A 19,497-nucleotide genomic window follows, 5' to 3' on the forward strand; every position below is an offset into this window, starting at 1 on the left:
ACCCCAGCAACTTGTCCAAATCTAATTTATCTCGAGTTCATGTAGTACAAGTGAGGTTCTAGTCAAGTGAATCTCCATTTCTCAAATGAACAAGTAATTTATCAAAAAGAAAAGGAAAAAAAAAAATGAGCCTTTTCTGCAGGGGTGGGGCAGGTTGGTGGAAGGTGTCAGGGAAAAAAAATAAGTCTAATGTAACTCATTTGGCTGGAGGTAGCTGCAATAGCCTGGCATTTCCAAAATTCTCACTTGACTTTTTTACCAGAAGGATTCAAACTGGAGCTGAAGAGCACATTTTGTTCCACAACTCCCCAGTCACAACTCTACCTAGAGGACAGCCAAATTTTCCAGCAAATCTTTAGTCTTTTGCATTTATAGTCAAACATATGCTGTCATATATGAGCAAGTGAGAATTAGGACATGTCAACATGTAACCCTGTCTCCTGTAGCAGTTTCCCTGAATGTCACTGCTCTGCATAAACCGTGTTGTACTGCTCTGCCCTGCCATGCTGAGATGCTTTGATCCAGCAAGGGTTTCTCCAAGAGACAAATACCTTCCGATGTCTAAACAAGGCTCAAAATCTATTTTTATTAACGTAGAAATTTTATATCAGAAGACAATACAAAAGCAAAATCTAAATTTAGCCAAAAACAATTCTAGAAGTTCTCACTGGAAGAAGTTTGCACTGGAACAGATTGTCCAGAGAGGCTGTAGAGTCTCCCTCACTGGAGATATTCGAGAACCATCTGGGCACAATCCTGTGCAATATGCTCTAGGATGGCCCTGCTTAAGTAGGGAGACTGGACTAGATGACCCACTGGGGTCCCTTCCTACCTGACCAATTCTGTGATTCTGTGATTCTCAGCTGCACCTTTCTTCCACGCCATTGAACAAAAATAGGCAAAAATATTATTGACTCGTTAGAATGGCTGATGCTTTGGAAACTGTGGACACTGTGAACCAGTTGTTCTGGTAACCTGGGGAAGAAGGGGTAGGGGGAAGTGCTTGGCTTTTAAAATATCTTTCTTACACTGTTCCATAAAAGGTACAGCCTGATTGCCATAGCAGTCCATTTGTTTTGGCATAGCAATTTTCCAAGATTGCTTTCCACTCTTGGTCAAATCAGACAATCTCTGAAATGAAATACTAGTGCTTTGGACAATGACTCCCACAGGTGGTGGAATCTGCCTTTGCAATGTCAAAGCTGCTAATAGTTTCAGAACTCAAACTCCCTAGCAGCAAGTTCTGGACTATTTTAAAATACATAAGCGTATCCATTCACATAGTATCCTGCTGTAATTATTCCCAGCCTATCAGGTGAGATAAGATGATACTGAGTGAACTGTGGCACAGAAAAATATTGGCACCTGCCCCATCTCACAGAACTCAACAGAAGAAGAGCAAATCATTACTTGTCTTCCAAGCTAGTTAGTGCTCTAGCACTGCAGCATCCTGCCTCCAATTGACAGTTTTCAAAACAGTGTTACATTAAAAAATAAAAGATGAGCTTTGAGGGCATCTATGTATATGTTTCACACCTAGCAGCAGAAGCTAAACATAACATTAACTGCCACATAATCACAGAATCATTAAGGTTAGAAGAGACCTTCAAGATCATCAAGTCCAACTGTCAACCAAACACCACCATAATCACACTAAACCATATCCTCAAGTGCCACATCCAGACATCTCTTGAACACTTCTAGAGACTGTGAATCCACCACCTCCCTGGGCAACTTATTCCAACGCCTAACCAATCTTTTAGCTGATAATATGAATCCAAACAGTTGCCTTTGCAGTGTTTGCAATAACAGAAAGCAGGATTAGCCAAGCCAAAACCCTGAGACATGGTAGGACCAGGACCCACATGGAACAGGACACCCTGTCTTCCCCAGTTTTCTATATAGGTTCATCAGGGTCCTCAGGGTGTACAGACCACTACTCATGCATATGTTGCATATTCCACAAGCACAATTTTTCCCACTAGACCCAGCCCATGTCTCAAACAAAGTCATAGTAGCAAATGTGCATTACTATTCCATTTTTACTCTTGCAAGACATACTACTATGGTATCAGTACTAGTTGATCACCATGAAGTGTTGCCATAAATTATTTAAAGACCAATTGTCCAAATTAATGAGCAAGGTAGTGTTTATTTGTGAATGCACATTTGCTTGCTAATTTTAAACAACTAGTCTCCCACAGAAGGATTCAAGGTCATTATTGTGAGTTAGAGTAGTCCTACAGTATGTTTTATTTTTATGGTTTACCATATTCCTGACAAATACAATAAAATCAGATTTATTTTTTTTTAGTGTTTCATACTTCCAAGTAAATCCTGGGCAGATATCCAACCACATAAGAAACACCGGAATATATCAAGACACACAAACTACAACAAAATAGCTGTTTTGGACAGCAGTCCCTACCACTATAAGGGACGAAGAATCAATGCACCAAAACTGTGAACTTCTAATGAAAGTAGGGGCTTCAGCAAACTAATTAGGTTCTAATGGTCAGAGTCACTTGGAGTTAATGAAGATTTACTAGTACAAAATACGTAATATTTTATTGTGTTACTCGACATCATCATGTAATCCCCAATATTAGACAAGGCTATACCCACACCCTCCAGGTAACACCATGTAGAATTGCCGGATGCTGTAGAATTACCAAAAGCTCTGACACACCAATAAAGATGAAATACCTCAGAGAACATGAGTGTTACACTCGTGAAGACAATAGTGTTGGTATGCCTCAAATATTCCCTCATGTTTTGTTTATTAAGCATAACAACTCGTAAAAATAAACAGTGATGTAAATCCAGTTTTGCCATATGTCAGGAGATTGCATCATCATTAAATGATAGTATACCTCTAGGCATAAGAAGATGTGACAGAATGCTCCTCTTTTTTTACTCCTGAAATCGTGCTATTTCACATAGCATAACATGCACCTAATTATCAACTAAAACAAACCGCATACCTGGATTTCTAGAGTCAGTTCCTTGAGCAGAGGAGTCATCACATTCCAGATTCACTCCCAAAGAACCCTGAAATATGAAAAAATTGAAATAGCCCTTGCACCACAGCTAAGGAACTAGATTTCATCCACCTTAGGTGGCACTCTGAAAGATAGTCTTGGCCTTACTTGCACTCCACCTGATTCTTGTTCATTCATGATAAGTGGAAAAGCTTCAACAAAACCAACAAAAGTATCCTAAAATATCCCACAGACAGTCAAATAGTTGCAAGACCTGGGAAATAGTTGCTTTCAAAATCTCTCAGGCAGATGAAGGATTTGAATATTTTTCACATACTGGATAAGCAGTAAGAAAAAAAGATGCAAACCACTGAGGTAGCAAGGAAACACAAAGTTAGCTTCGACAGGGACCTTAACTACTACCTAGCAGCCAAAATTTAGGTAATTTAGCACTCAGTATCATAACACACAAAATTTCTGTCTATATTCAAGTTGATACATCTTAAAAAACTTCTTGTTTTTAACTAAAAAGAATAATCTAGTTCTTCAGGTAAATCTTTAAAGAAGTTCCTGGATAATTAAGTCTCATTTCAAGAAGCATCTTGTACAGGTAAAGCCATGTGTTGAATATAGGTTTAATAATCAATTCTTTGGGTTTTCCAAGGATAACTAAAGGAGTCTTTGTAACCAATTCTACCTGCTTCTGAAACACCGCTTCCACTTCCCAGCCTGCTGGCTCTTGTCTATTTATACCTTAAGTCTTTAGGGTAGGGACTGCTGCTGACTGGGATGATAGAGTCCTGGGCCTTCGGGCATTCCTTTGATGCAGACCGTAATATGTTTACAGAAAGAAAAGAAGCTATGTTCCTTAGCAGCTAGACCAAGTTTGAATAAACAGCCACCTATTTCTGGCAGTAAATACACCAGACAACAAGCAATACTGTCTTTGATCTATGCTTACCTAACAAAAAAAGGACTGTTTTGACAGGTAATTTCTAATCAAGAGGATAACCTGGACAGTCATTGTAGCTAATGCTGGTGAACAACATTTTATTAAATTCATATACTGGTGAATTATCAGCTGTTATGTTAGCCTGTGTGCAGTGCAGTTTTCAGCATTATTGATGATGAAATTTTAATATAATGCTTGGCAGCATTCACTGGCATTTCGAGAGCATCATACAATTGATTTAGAACTTAGCTGCCCCCCAGAGACAAGTCCTTATTTTCTGGTATCCTCTCCCTTTTCAGCTCACCTGGTTATTGCATAAAAAGTTGCTTGAAATTTAAGTTTACTCAGAATCCATAGGCCATGCTGGCCTTTGTGCTATTGCCCTTTGCTGAAACACTGCACTTCTCAACAGCTTTCTATTACTCTTCAGATTTATTTCACTTTTACCTCATTTAGTGCTGTTATGCTGGGCTCCCTTTTCCCCAGCTCCATACAACAGTGAAAACTCAAACATAATCAAGTTCTCTCACAAGCAAATGCATCCAAACCTAAAGTTATGATACCTTGTCACCCCATTGCCCTCACAGCTAATAGTCTACTTCCATTTGCTTTCAACAGATACAACTTTTGGGTAAAACCTTACCTTCAAAATCAATCTGGACTGTAAACCACCATGTGGGTTACATGCAGAACTTGAAGGCTATTAAAAAAATTAAATAAACAAACCAAACAAACCAAACAAACACACAATAAAGACAAATAAAAAAGTAAAAAAAAGGGTAAAAAACCACGCACTATTTCCCCCTACCCTATCCTTAGTCCATTTCCATCTCTTGAGTATTACCTGACTTCACTAACATTTGTTTCCTAATATTGAAATTCTGCATCAGATATTGATTTCCCCCATCCACATCAATTTGATTATTGCAATTACGTGTAGTTTGTCTCCCTTTAGTTCCTCATCAAATGGACAGTCGGCTCACACAGCCCTGCAGAAGACACCAAATATCACTTCGTGCCATGTCAAAACACATCCTGAAATCATCCTAAAATAAATACAAGCCTGATGCCACTCCTGTGGAATAACACCTATCTCTGGATCAGGCCCTGAGGGCCAGTTTCATCCCAAAAAATTTCAGGCACTTAATTTATATAGTCTAGGAAACCTGGAGAGAGTAAGAATGAGCTTGGTAAATTCCCAGGGCAACCCACTGCTGCCAGAGCCATAGTCCTAGTATGCCTAAGCACAGTCATTGTTCAGCAATGATATAAACCCTTTTTGACCTGGCTTTACTAAACAAAAAACACAAACAAACCTCTCCAAAACAAGCAACAACATGCCCCACCACAACTCCCACCACTCTCCACCTCCTCACACATGCCATATTAAAAGCATAACCAGTTGTATTGCTGGTATGTTTAAAGTCCAAAGTGAGATCCAAGGCAAATTTAAGCATGAAGAAACAGCTCCCCATTGTCCCACAGGTCCCAAAATCTGCAAATAAATGACAGGAGTGAAAAAACAGCCCTCATGTTGCAAAGAGACATCCAGATAGCCAGTTCCCCCACCATTGCTCTACCCAGAAACCAGTTTCTTAGAGACTTCCAATAACTTTGCTATTTCTACTTTTCCTTCACAAACATCACAATCCTCAGACTTCTAAGCTCAGCCTCACTCAAGCCACTGAAAAGCTCCTGGTGTCAGTCTTACCCTGCAAAAAAGAAACAGCAGGTCAAGCCTCACAAGTGAAATTTTACAAAAGCACGGTTAGAAGTAAGAGAGAACACAAGGCAAACTGGGAAGGGGAAAAAAAAGCAAGTAGAAGGGAAATACTCAGCCTAGCCACTGCTTATTGTGTTGCAGAGACTCAGGTCTGCTGCCCTCACAGGGGGGAGGGGGTGGAAAGGTGTATCATTGCACCTAGCCCAGTATGCTGGTTTTGGCTGGGGTAGAGATAATTCTCTTCACAGTAGCTAGTAGGGGGCTGTGCTTGGGATTTGTGTTGAAAACAGTGCTGGTACTACAAGGATGTTTCTCTTGTTGCTGAGCAGCATTTCCACAGCATCAAGCCTTTACTGCTTCTTGTATTGCCCCTCCAGTAAGGAGGCTGGGGGTGCACAAGGACTTGGGAAGGGACAGCTGGGACAGCTGACCCCAACTGAGCCAAGGGATATTCCATACCATGTGGCATCATTCCACCATACAAAGCTGGGGGAAGAAGGAGGAAGTGGGGAACATTCAGAGTGATGGTGTTTGTCTTCCCAAGTCATTGTTATGCATGACAGAGCCCGGCTTTCCACGAGGTAGCTGAACACCTGGCCCCCCATGGAAGTGGTTTTTGAATTCCTTGTTTTGTTTTGCTTGTGTGCACAGCTTTTGCTTTACCTGTTTAGTGTCTTTGTCTCAACCCATGAGTTTTCTCACTTTGACTCTTCCGATTCTCTCCCCCATTCTGCTGGTGGGGCAGTGAGCGAGTGGCTGCTCAGTGGTGCTTAGTTGCCAGCTGGGGTTAAGCCAGGACACCTACCTTCACCATGCTAACAACAGACAAGGATAAAGCTTGGGGATGGGAGTAATCCAGACACCGCCTGCTAAGACTGTACTGTGATGTCTGAGGAGGGAGAGCTCTCAAGAGAGAGCTATTGTCACTAGCCCCCGGAAACTTGCTCCCTTGTGGCTGGCATAGACAGGAGGAGTTTGACATATACCTGGCTAAAGCAGAAGCAGGTAAGTCCCTAGGCCAAGAAAAGCAGCCTCTGTACTTCAGGGAAGATATCTATACCCTGATATCTCCCTTGGCTGTGGAAAAGCCCTGAACAATGTTCAGGTCCAGGACACGCCCTCGCGAGGGTCAGTCTCCCCATCCTCACCCTGGAGGATTAGAAGCAAAAGCCAAGAGGCAAGCAGAGGATATTTTCCCACTAGAGCAAGGCTGTACAGAAACAACCATGATTTGTAGAACACCAGATCTCTTCATTTGTTGCCCCTCAATCTGCTTCAGAAACAATTTATTATCCAGCAATGATTTCTCAACTGTGATAATTGTCATCAATGACAGGCTATTGAGGGCTTAAAACTGACTGAGAGAAGCAATACAAATAAGATCTAAGCACCAGATAGGCTATATTCAGAATTAATGGTTATTTTCCCAACCCTGTTATTACCTTGGCTTCCTGCTGCCCACGATATCACAGATACTCTAGTACCATGTCAATGGCTGCAGCCAGAGCAAAACTGTAGTCTCAATAAGGCTGTGCAGAGGAAGAGTAAGAGATGTGAAGAAAGGCCAAACTTCTGGCCTCACAAAACAGAGCAGGGGCAGCTCTCAGCAATCCCTTATACCCTAGGATCTCCAGGACTGAAAACACCAGCAGTGCTAACTCACAGTAGGGAGATCACCTTTCATCTGGTCACTCTGGCTAAGGAAACACGTTCCTGCAGTATTGATAGCTCCAGCCTGGGCCACGGTGAAATCCCTTGGGGAAAATTAAGTTATACACACACATCCTTCTCTCAACATGTCATGTTTTATAGGCCTTAAATGTAGACTTCAATTTCACAAGCTCATCTTTCATTCAAAGAGTTGGAAATCACTCTAGCAAGCAAACTATGAAAATCACTCTTGCTTCCAATCGAGTCACAGAATGCAATTACTTTGTACACGAGTTTGCTATTTCCCCCACCAAAACAGGACAAAGGGTTGGGCTAAAATGTAGAATATACAACAACAAATTCCCTTTTCCCCTGCAGCACCCAAGACAAGTAGCAGAACTGTTGTACACAAAAGAAAGCTGTCAGAGCTGCATGCACTTTGGTGGAGACAAGTCAACAGCAGCTGAGTTATGGGACTCAATACTAAGTACGCTAGCTGTAAGTCAGCAGTGCCACTGGGCCACTTATTGAGGCATTGGGACATCTCGTCCCAAAGCCCTCTTTTTCCTGAAAACAGTGCAAGTGTCCCCTCCTGTGAAGACAGACCTCTGACTGCCAAGGGACAGTATCAAACAGCTAGGTTCAGTTTTCAACGTGACCCGAAAGTTACACTTCCCCCAAATGAGCATAAAATTGGGGAGGTACAAGGAACAGCCCTATAAAACGAGAAGTTATAAAACTATTGGACTACTGAAAAGGCAGCTAGACACATAAAGAGACTTCCACAGAAGCTGTCAGCACTACCTCTGCAGACCTGGCATAGGCTGAAATATCAGCCACAATGACTAGATCTGACACAGGGCCTGACCTTTAAATATGTGTTTGGAGCAGGAGCTTGTCTCAGAGCTGGTAGGAACACTTTGCCATCTTCCCTGCATAGAACTACTGCAGAAGAATTAATTCTGTTGTCTTTCCACTTCCACAAATCCACATGGTCATTAAGAAAGTGGAATTGAAGTGTCATTCCCAAAGATTCTCAGGTGAGTAAGCTAGCATGGCTAATGACTTTTTAATATCTTTTTATGTCTTCAGGAAAAGTGATATAAGTAATGTAGTATTTTGTTTTGCAGTTCTATAAACCCATTTGTTTTTGTCTCATTTCGGAATCCCTCTTGGAGTAGCTCTCCAATTGTGCTTATTTTGTATTTGTTGAAATTTATATCCATCTATTGTCCTAGTAACAGGGTTGAAAGCCAGGAAGCATATCATCTTTCTGTTTCTGAGAAGTCATTTCTTTCTGGCTAACCTGGTCTCTCTGACCCAGAAGAAACTGTATCATCATTGAATTAATTTTCCTCAAAAAAAGAAAAGCAAGCCTAAAATGAAATAAGCCAAAGGGAACTGTGTAGAATAGGAATAACAGCAGACTGATATGCTCATTTTATGTAACTGTTTCTGCTCTTTTATGAGCCAAGTAAATTATTCTTCTTCCAGTTCCTGTGGCTTGTTAAACGTTAGAGGTGTTATTATAGCTGCAGCTAGAAGAATCTTATTTCAATACTATTTAAATATGTTTAGGGTCTTTGTTAAAGAAATGTATCTGTGCTTAGATAGAGTTACTATTAAGTATAAAACAAAACCAGCCAAATATAAACTGCAAAAGAATTATAGTCAAATGAATTGCAGGAGGTAAATGTGCTTCATAGAAAGTAATACAAATGCTATCATTCAGACCAGAGACTACATTAGAGGAATTAGAGAGAGATTATTGTTCATTAGGATTTTATACTGAGACTCTTATGAACATTTAAGCAGACCTGTTCACAGCATTAAAACATCCTCCTTAGACCAGTTCAGAAAGGAAATGGTAGGAGACAATTATCTAACAGGCTTTATTTTCAAGCTTATGTTACAGGCACCTTGCAACCTACTATACTGAAGGAATAAAGCTGAAAATTGGTATCTGACTATTTTATCACCTATTTAGAATCCTGAATTTGCCACAGCTGTATATGACATGTTTTTCTTATCCCTGTGGCAGAGCAGACCAATCTTACTAAGTGCCATGGATTAACCCCAGCCCCGTGCAGCTGCTCTCTTGCTCCCCACCAGTGGGATGGAGCAGAGAATCACAAAGGTAAAAGTGAGAAAACTCATGGGTTGGCATACAGACAGTTTAATACGTAAAGCAAAAGCTGTGAACACAAGCAAAGTGAAACAAGGAATCCATTCACCACTTCCCATGGTCAAGGATGTGTTTAGCCATCCCCACGAAAGCAGGGCTCCATCAAGTGTAGTGTTTACTTGGGAAGACAAGCGCCATCACTCTGAATGTCCCCCTTTCCTTCTTTTCCCAGCTTTATGTGCTGGGCATGACACCATAAAGTGTGGAATATCCCGTGGGTCAGTTGGGGTCAGCTATTCTGGCTGTGCCCCCTCCCAGCTTCTTGTACACTTCCAGCCTCCTCACTTTTGGGGTGGGATGACAGGGAGAAAAAGATTTGATGATGTGTAAGCGCTGCTTAGCAGTGTCAAAAACATCCTGGTGTTATCAACACTGTTTTCAGCACAAATCCCAAACATAGCCCCATACGAGCTATTGTGAAGAAAATTAACTCCAATTAATAGTGCCCCCAGGTCACTTCAAAGGAAAGCACCACTGGACACATCAATGCAGAGACTATACAGCCCATATGGCCATTATCAGGACTTGCAAGCACCACTCTAATAGACAAGCGAGACCCTCACTAGCAGGAGAGAAACTCCCTCAGGAATAACAACTCACACAGAGGCACATCTCTGAGCATTGCCACAAAATGGCATCAGTGGATCCCTCTCTGGCACAGACAAAGGAATAATCCTTTAGGGTGCAGGCATTTGCCATGCCAGGAGTTTCCCCTAGAATTATCTTTAGCTAGAAAAATTTATTAGGCTCATCCTCTGTTCACCTTAAACTTTTTGCTACAACGTAACAAATCCCCTCTCCCTGTCTCCACCTATATAAATTCCCTCCCTACCTCCCCTGTAGAGGGGTGACTTTCGCTGTCTTGGACACCAGCTACTGATCTTCCCTCCTGTGCTGCTTTCAGCTGGGATAGATTTAATTTTCTTCCTAGTAGCTGGTGCAGTGCAGTGTTTCAAATTCAATGTGAGAATAATGTTGATAATACACTGATGTTTTGGCTGTTGTTCAGCAGTACTCATTTTAAATCCAGGACTTTTCAGTTTCCCATGCTGTGGCAGTGAGGAGGTGCACAAGAACGCAGGAAAAAGTATGGCCAGGACAGCTGACCCAAACTAGCCAAAGGGATATTCCACACCATAAAACATCATGCTCAGTCTGTAAACTGGGGGGAGTTGGCTGGGACATGCCAATCGCTGCTTGAGGACAGACTGGGCATCAGTCAGTGTGTGGCAAACAGCTCTATTGTGCATCACTTGGGTTTTGTTCTTCTCTCTCTCTTTTTCATTACAATTCATAGAATCAAACAACAGTTTGAGTTGAAAGGGACCTTTTAAAGCTGTCATCATCATCATCATCACCATTATTACATTTTATTTTCTTTCAATCATTAAACAGTTCTTATCTCAACCCACAAGATTTACTTTTTTGTTTCTGATTCTCCTCCCCACCGGGGGGCAGGGGGAAAGGTGAGAGGCTACATGGTGCTTAGTTGCAGGTTGGGGTTAAACCACAACTTCTCCATGACAGTACTTCTCTGAGAACTAGAGACTACCCTGGCTCTGGGATGCTCCCACCAGACTTTTCCAGGTTGCACATAGGCCTAGACAAAGCCAACATTGTGCCAGCTGAGGGAAAATAGCTCCTGTCTCAGATATGTTTTTTCAAGCAGCTTATTCCTTCCTCTTTGTGAACATGTGCTGACAGCAGGTCTCTCTGTCTCAGTTTCAGCATCCCAAAGAAGGGTGTTGGTCTGCAAGCAGGAACTGTCTGCTGATCATTCAGGTTTTTTGTGATGATATGGAAGACGTGGCATTACAGAGACCCCAGACAGAGGTAGTTCACACAACATCTCTTATTCTTCAGTCTTTCAAAAAACTACCTACCAGTCTGTGGACAAAAAAAAAAAAATCTCAGAATCCAGCTGACTGCTACTTAGGCCTCTATAAGCAGAGACAAAATAAAGGACCCCTGTTTCAAAGCTCACCCTCGCAAAGTAAACGCTTATGCATCTCCTACCACCTGATTTCTCAATGGTCATTTGCACAGAGAGGAAATTATGGCCTTCCTCCCTTCCTACTGTGCTAACTGATCCTGTCAAACTGAAAATGGTCCGCTAAATGCCCTTCCAGAACTAGTCAAAGTGGAGTAATCCGATTCCTCCTTCTGCTTGTCCTATCTGCACTTCTGCTGACCTATTGGGGATTTAATGATGTGACTGCAGGGGATTCATATATGTCCTATAGGAAAGTCACCTCAGCCCCCCTTGTCTGTTAAGCTCCTATGAGAAAAGTAGTGTATTATGGTTTGTAAGCTAAACTCTCCTCTGTGCCAGCTTTCGCAAAAAAAGCTGTCAAAGCAGCATTTCCATGAATTCCTGTTCAATAGGTTTGTTTGGGTTTTTTTAATCTTACGGTAACACATCAGAAAGCTTTATTCCCCAGGATTTATAAAGCACACTAGCCTTGGTTGGCCCTGTATCTTTCTCTGGCCTTAACATAATATACTAAATGGGGTTAAAAGCTGTTGTATCAACAGTTCTTAATACCTCCTTTATAAACCATCACACAAGAGACAAAGTAAGGCAATGTCAGATTCACATTCCAGAGACTTGTACTTCCCACTGTAAAGCTGGAATGCTAGAGCACCCTCAGTCCTTGTAGAAAATGTCCACTGTAAGTACACTATTAAATTGTTTTGCATTTAAAATGTTTCACTTCAAGGGCACTGTACACAGTTATGGGTTCCATTTGCTTCAGTGAATTTTCTGAGCAAGTACCCCCAGTGTGATTGTGCCACAGTTCTCCTCCATCTGACTCCAGACCTTGCTTTTAAGATGTGGTTGGCTCCTAAGTATGCTTACCTTTAAACATGTCAGAGAACGAAAGATCAATACAAATTAGATCACTCTGTATTAAGATACCCCCATCACCTCAAAAAAATCCGTTATATTCTAATCCTGTGATTCAGTGTAATTATGTATTCAGTAATGAATACACTGACAGGTTGACATTAAAGCAAAGTTTGAGCTATTCTAGTCTGTACCATAATGATCACGTGCCCAATAATAAAATCAAAGCAGCCTCTATGAATTGTACCCTCAAATTCTGAAAGCATTCCTCAGACCATCTCTGCTCTAGAGAAAAAGTGACTTAAAAGGAGGAAGAGAGGTTGTATCATTCCCCACAAAAAATTGTTTTGCCACCGTATGCCTTTCCTCTTTTTTTTCCTTTCAAAATACTTCCATCTGCCTCCTGCAGAGCTTGCTACAGCATCCCTGTGTGTAAATAGCATGCTCCTCTATAATTAGCTTCCTCCTCTGTGACTTAATCAGTGATATTGTAAACCAGACACTGTGATAATTTGATCAGCTCAGTGGCAGTGAATTGTACCATGACTAAAAAGTCCAGACTGGTTGGAACTCTAGGAGAAGCATCTGTTTGAGGGGAATGGTGATCTAGTCTTTAGGTTAAGAGCACATGACTGCATTTAAATCCTACAGTTAATCCCAGTTCCTATTCCTCACAGACAGTCCTACTCCCTAGAGTGAAGAAACACGCAAGCTTTCTCTCCTGTGATATCCATTGATTCTTAGCTACTCTATGCAATGCTTATGCAGGAGGGGGGGTATTGCTATATCCACTCCAAATGAGATCGTATTCCCATGATTAAATGCTTTTCAAAGAAGTAAATTTGGGGTTCAGAGTTCTTCATGCAGGAGAGCACAAAACCCCACATTTCTCCTAGCTGTATGAGTGGATGGGCTGGTATCAAGAGAAGTAAGTTTTTCTCTTGTCCTAGAAAAATGAAAAAGGACAGTTGTGTCACTGGATTTGGTTGGGCTCGGTGATCTCAAAGGTCTTTTCCAGCCTAAATGATGCTATGCCTTTGTGCAGCACATAAACTGCAAGCCCCACATTTGGGTCAAGGTAGTCAAAGGGATGCCTTTGCTGTGCATAAGCGATACAGCCTTCGGAGAACTCCCCTTCTATCAGGTTTTTACAAGAGCAAAGCTGGGAGTCCAGCAGGTGACTGGGCATGCAGAAAGAAACACTGAATTTCTTTTGTGTTAGAGGAAATTCGTGTTCCAGGATACTCAGAAGCTATGTGGTTACCTCGGCCTCACCAGCTCCTCACTGAGTCCACCACTGCTAGTTTTAGGCAGCATGTTGCAATCTCTACGTAATCTCTATCATTTGGACAAGGTATGAACAAGTGGATTTGTTTAGTCCTCTTTTCCTTTCAAGACCTTTCAAAACATCCAGCAGGTCTCTATGTTGCAGTAGGCAGCTTTATGGCCTCTGGCTTTGAATCACCCATAGTAAGACATCCATGAACCTCAAAGTTTCCTTCTGCAGCATCAGTTTTCACTAGACTGTTAGTACATGCCAATTGAACTCCACAATCTGCAACTGAGTTCTCATGCTGGATTGTGTACTTAAGCTGAGAGTTGCTTCCATAATTTGCCTTTCAAACCCCCTGCCCCACTCCGAGTAAGCCTGATTTTCTATGTGTGTTAGCTCTGGATTTGCCTGTGTATGCTTACATGGAGGTAGCAAACTTGTTTGCCTCATGCTGCTAATTACTTTGCAACATTTACTGCTGAAGCTCTCAATCAATGCTCTTGCTGAAAAGTTGTGTTCACTCTTTTCTGTATGTCACCTGGGTGTGAATTTCAGAGCTTATGATATGAGCAAAGAAGAAAAAGCTGTGCATTTCTTTCCAGGGAATTTTGCTGAGTCTATTTAGCAGTGAAGTACCAAGATACTTCTAGGAGTAGCAAAGGATGAGCTGGATAAGAGGAAATGACCATGCACTATGTAGACAATACATGAATAGATAAGAAGCCAAGCCAAGGTGGATTTATGTTACAGGTCTAGGAAGACAGGAGAGAGATTCCCTGGCCACACCCAGGGAAGAAATATGAATAGGCAGCTGATGCATGTGGCACAGTGCTGTCCCAGCATAGGGGTAAAACACTAGTGGGCAGCATTGACAGATTATCTGATAGATGGATAAATGGAAGGTTATGGGTAAATCTAATCTACCCCTACAGAGGTCAAATTCTGCTTCCAAGGATTCATACAGTACAGTTCTGGCTTCTTGCCCTATCAACAAGCTCAAATGAAAACCTTCCTAAAGGGGACCATTTTGTTCAAGGATTTGTCCTTTCCTCATGGCAGCAAAACAAACAGTGCCAGTTGGATTCAGGCTGTTGTAGCTGCCATTCAGTGCATGAAATGGCATAAACAGGCTGCTCCCAGTGTACTGGGACTGGTGGAGGTGTTCACACCCTGCTTTAAAAGCCAGAAAGAACTGAGTGGTGATAAATATTCAGTTTGCCTGTGTATGAGGGGATAGGTAGGGATGTGTGTGTGCAAAACCACTTACAGACCTTATTGTTTACCTAAGGAACACTGATGCGAGGATGCAGGGCTGGACACAATTTCTCCCTGAAAAGGCTTTTCCAAGGGTCCCTGTTCTGTGGTCCCAGTGCACAACCCAAACCTGGCTTCCAGAGATACTGTCAAACAGACAGGAGCAGCAGAGAGTGGTGGAGCCTCAGCCTCATCAAGAAGAACTGCAGCATGACATACAGTCCCCTGTGGCTTACAAAACAGATTAGATAAATCAGAAGCATTTCAAAATTCACAGTATCTCCAGGAACAGGCACCTTGCCCAATATCACAGTATTTTTCCTTACTTGAGATTCTTATCCTGAAAAATCTCTCCTAATTTCTGTGCTTGTTTTGTACAAAGGCAAGACAGCAAATTCTGTCTTGCTTTCAGTGCTTTGCTCCTTTGCCATGATGGGAGTGTGTTGCTGCAGAGCTTTGAAAAAAAACACTGAAGGAAGTTAGAAGCAGAAATACCACTGAGAAATGGTGAGCTTGGCACTCCTAAATCCTTTGGCAGCCACTGGGAAAATTGCCCAGCATTAATACAGACCCTGAATGCTCAAAGGACTTTGTCACTGAAAGAAGCATTGGGATGTCATGCTGGTGCATCTCCATCGTATAAAATACCAGCCAAAATGACAACCCAGCCCACCTCATTGAGGAAAAGGGAAAAAGAAAAACTCAACCTGTAGAAAGTTGTCTTTTCCTGTCTCACTTCGGCAAACAAATTAAAGCCTGTGCAGTATATTTATGCAGTGGAATTTTTAGAGAGGCTAAGGCTTATCCTTGTAGTAAGTCAGTCACAACAACAGCACCCCATCAGTGAGCTTGCATATGGACTAAGTACTGTTCCAAGCAAGTACTTTTACTCAAGGGATGTTATGTGGGAGCACTTAGGAGCTGTCACCAGTAGAAAGATCCAATTTTGGGTCCTTAAAGGATTCTTGAAATGTGTTCTACATATGCTAGGCCTTAAACTATTTGCCACAAAGCTTCTGCCTAGCTCTGCATCTTGCAAATGAAAAGCAGTGTTTGTAGGAAATGTCTGACACCACCGCTAAAATACTTCATGCAGCCATTTTTACATTGCAGAAAAGATTCTGAAAAGTCGGAGAGGAAGCAGAATTTTGTAGTCAGAGGAATAAAAATAAATCTTGCATCAAGAGGTTTAATTTAATGCTCTCTGTTTAAATTACCAAAACAAAGATCAAAAGTTGATTTAAGAATGGAATAGCTCAATGTGGATAAAGTTCTGGGTACTGAAGACACAATTAACTAATTAAGAAAGATGTAGAAAGGTAACAGCTGAAGCAGAAGTGGGATAGATTCAAATTAAAGAGGGTACCACTTTTGACAGCAAAGGAGCTTAACTATTGCAACAAAATTTTGGGGCAAAGGTAGTTATCATTACATAAGTTCAGATCAAACTTGCATTTCTGACTGAGGAATTGTTTCTATTACTCAGGAATTTCTGTTCGTAGCAGAGGAGGACTACATATTGTAGGTCTTGTAATATACTGGGGTGCAGACCAAAGTATCTATCAACAAAATATCTGTACTGAGGATCCTTGCTAGGCTCCACAAGATTCCCAGATCCCATGACTTAAATTCTCCTAGCATATTTATTTCTATTAAGTCCTTAAGTATCCTGTCCTTCAGTTGGCTGACATCTCATCTCCATCACATTGCCAACTTGAGCACCACTTGGAGAGGGTGTCCTCACTAGAAGGGCAGCTTTCAATCTGACAAATTAAAACCACCTGTCATCAGGCATGAAATAGTCACATAGAAAGCTGGGTTTGAGCTGAAATGATCATTTCTGTTGGTGCAATACTTATATCATTATTTTGTTAAAGCCATCAAGTATCACGAATTCCTTTAGAACTGCATGTTTTGGAGCCTCACTGCCTCAGGTTCCTTCAGCAAAGGAAGCTTGAATGATAGGAGTCCATCGACCAGGCAAGTCCCACAGCAAACCCTGAAACTGAGCTCCTTGTCTGGCAGATCACTCTTCATATTCATATCATTCTGTAGTGCCATAACTTCTGCTGCATGGCAGGGGATCTTTTTTCCTTTAAGTGCATGAAGATAACTTTGGCAGGTAACCATTACTCTTCTCTGTCTAAATTCTAATACATCATGGCTCCAGTGTCAGATGAGCGCTAAAAACAGGTTCATGTGCTGTTCAGCAGCTATTGCACCACATTATGAATTCATCATATTCATTTAAGCAATACATTCATATGTAGCGTGGAATGCAAGTGCTTTATGTATCACACCACATTTTTATCATACCACTCATAGTTTAATTCACTATCAGCAAAACAAACCTTTTGCAATATTTTCCCCTCTATCTGTCTGGATATCGAATTTCGACAAAAGGGAGGCATTCCCTAAAGATGATCTCTAAATGATTGCAGAAGAAAGCAGTTAGGTTCATCTTTTGGAGTAGCATGAAATCATCTGCATGTACTTAAGACTTCAGCAACATTTAAATACTTTGCTGAATAAAAATTGATGGATAAGTCAGATCTGAAATGAATCTGTCTTTCAGATTGCCACACCGTTGGTACATCAGCACTCTGGTCCCAATCTGTATTGCTGGCTATATTCAAGTCCCAGATCTCTTTTCCACTGCCTGTATAGAACAATGCAAGGGAGGGTAAGTCCTGCTGGCTGATTTTGTGTCATAAAAGCTATTGAGAGAGTTTCACCACAAACTGAAATGCTTGAAGGGAGTTTGGCATTCAAGAATTCAAAAAAAAATATTCTGGAGGCTGATTGCAGCATCCTAATAGACATCCAAAACCATTCCAAGTAATGCACAGTATAGGACAAACACTTGCACATCAGCCCAATTAATGGTATACGCAGATGTGACTGAAGTTTGATTCTATTACGTATGTCAAGCAAGAGTTTAACAGACATTCCATAGCCAAACCATTTTAGAGATAATACCCTCCTTCAGTGCTGCCTGCTACAGAAAACGTAGCAAATGTGTTCTATTTTATTTTTTCCCTAAAGGTATGCAACAAAAAAAAAACAAGATAAACCTTGATCATAGGAAAATTCAGCTCTGAAGGGACTGAAAACACCATTTACTGCTCGTACGATTCCCCTGTAGTAGCCAAGAAGGATGTGTGGTCTATTTGTTTGAGCAAACCTAGGTCAAATCTTGGTTTTACCATGATCTAGTAGAACAGCCTTGAGTTGGGTACCAGGAGACTGCTGGTTCAGGTTTCAATACTGCTGCTGTGCTTCTTTGTGCAACGCTATCTTTTTTTCACCCTTTCTGCTGCTTAATTGCGTGTGAAGGTCTTGGAGGAAGAGGCTCTTTTCCAGGATATTTGTGCTGTTTGTAGCATGATGTGACTCCAATTTCAGTCAGGGTTTGTAGATTCAACGATAAACTTAGCACAATAGTGAAGTGATAGAAGCATCACACAGAGTATGCAGCAGATACTGGAACTGAAATCCAATTACCTGAAGCTTAATATCCACTTAATCCTTAATGTCATCTCCTGTGGAATTTTCCTATTTTCATCAAAAAAATACCAAGATTTCCACAACAATTCACTCATTACTCACTCTCTCCTTTTATAAGACTCATATCAGGTGTATGATATGACTGAGTCACTTAAAGATTCTGGTTATTATTTTTTCTAAACCTTAATTTCTTTTTGCCTACATTGCAAAGTTGAAAGGCATCAGTTTAAGCCTCTGCAGTGAACCACTCCAAATTATTTCTTTGAAGCATCGTCTCACAATGAGATTCATCTTACTATTGATGTTTTTTTTAATGGCAGCATATTAATGATCTACTGAGTTATTTAGCAAAACCCCCCTTGATCTGGCATGGCAGTGAGCTCTCCAGCTAATGCTCATGCTATCTTTTCTACCTCCCAGGTTGTCATCAGAATGTTTAAAGCTGTAAGCCAGATCCAGAGCCTGCGAATTGCTAAGTGTCTTCTAACACCTCGGGCCAGATATTCTCCTGCTTTATATCATGATAGAACCACTTAGACACAGAGAAGATATCACAGAATCACAGAATATGCTGAGTTCAAAGGGACATACAAGGATCACTGAGTCCAACTCCTGGCCCTGCACAGGACCATCCCCAAGAATCACACCATGTGCCCAAGGGTGTTATCCACACACCTCTTGAACTCTGTCAGGCTTGGTGCTGTGATCATTTCCCTGGGGAGTCTGTTCCAATGCCCAGCCAATCTCTGGGTGAAGAACCTTTTCCTAATACCCAACCTAAACCTCCCCTGACACAACTTCAGGCCATTCCCTTGGGTTCCGTCCCTGGTCACCATAGAGAAGAGAACAGTGCCTGCCCCTCCTCTTCCTCCCACGAGGAAGTTGTAACTACAATGAGGTTTCCCCTCAATATCCTCTTCTCCAGGCTGAACAGAGCAAGTGACCTCAGCCGCTCCTCATATGGCTTCCCCTCAAGGCCCTTTTCGCCATCTTCATTGCCCTTCTTTGGATGCTCTTTAAGAGCTTAATATCTTTCTTATATTGTGGTGCCCAAAACTGCACACAATATTCAAGGTGAGTCAGGACCAGTGCAGAGCAGAGCAGGACAATCCCCTCACTTGACT

The sequence above is a fragment of the Pipra filicauda genome, unplaced genomic scaffold (assembly GCF_003945595.2).
Source record: "Pipra filicauda isolate LSUMZ 115617 unplaced genomic scaffold, ASM394559v2 scaffold17_size4572894_pilon, whole genome shotgun sequence".
Taxonomy (NCBI): Eukaryota; Metazoa; Chordata; class Aves; order Passeriformes; family Pipridae; genus Pipra; species Pipra filicauda.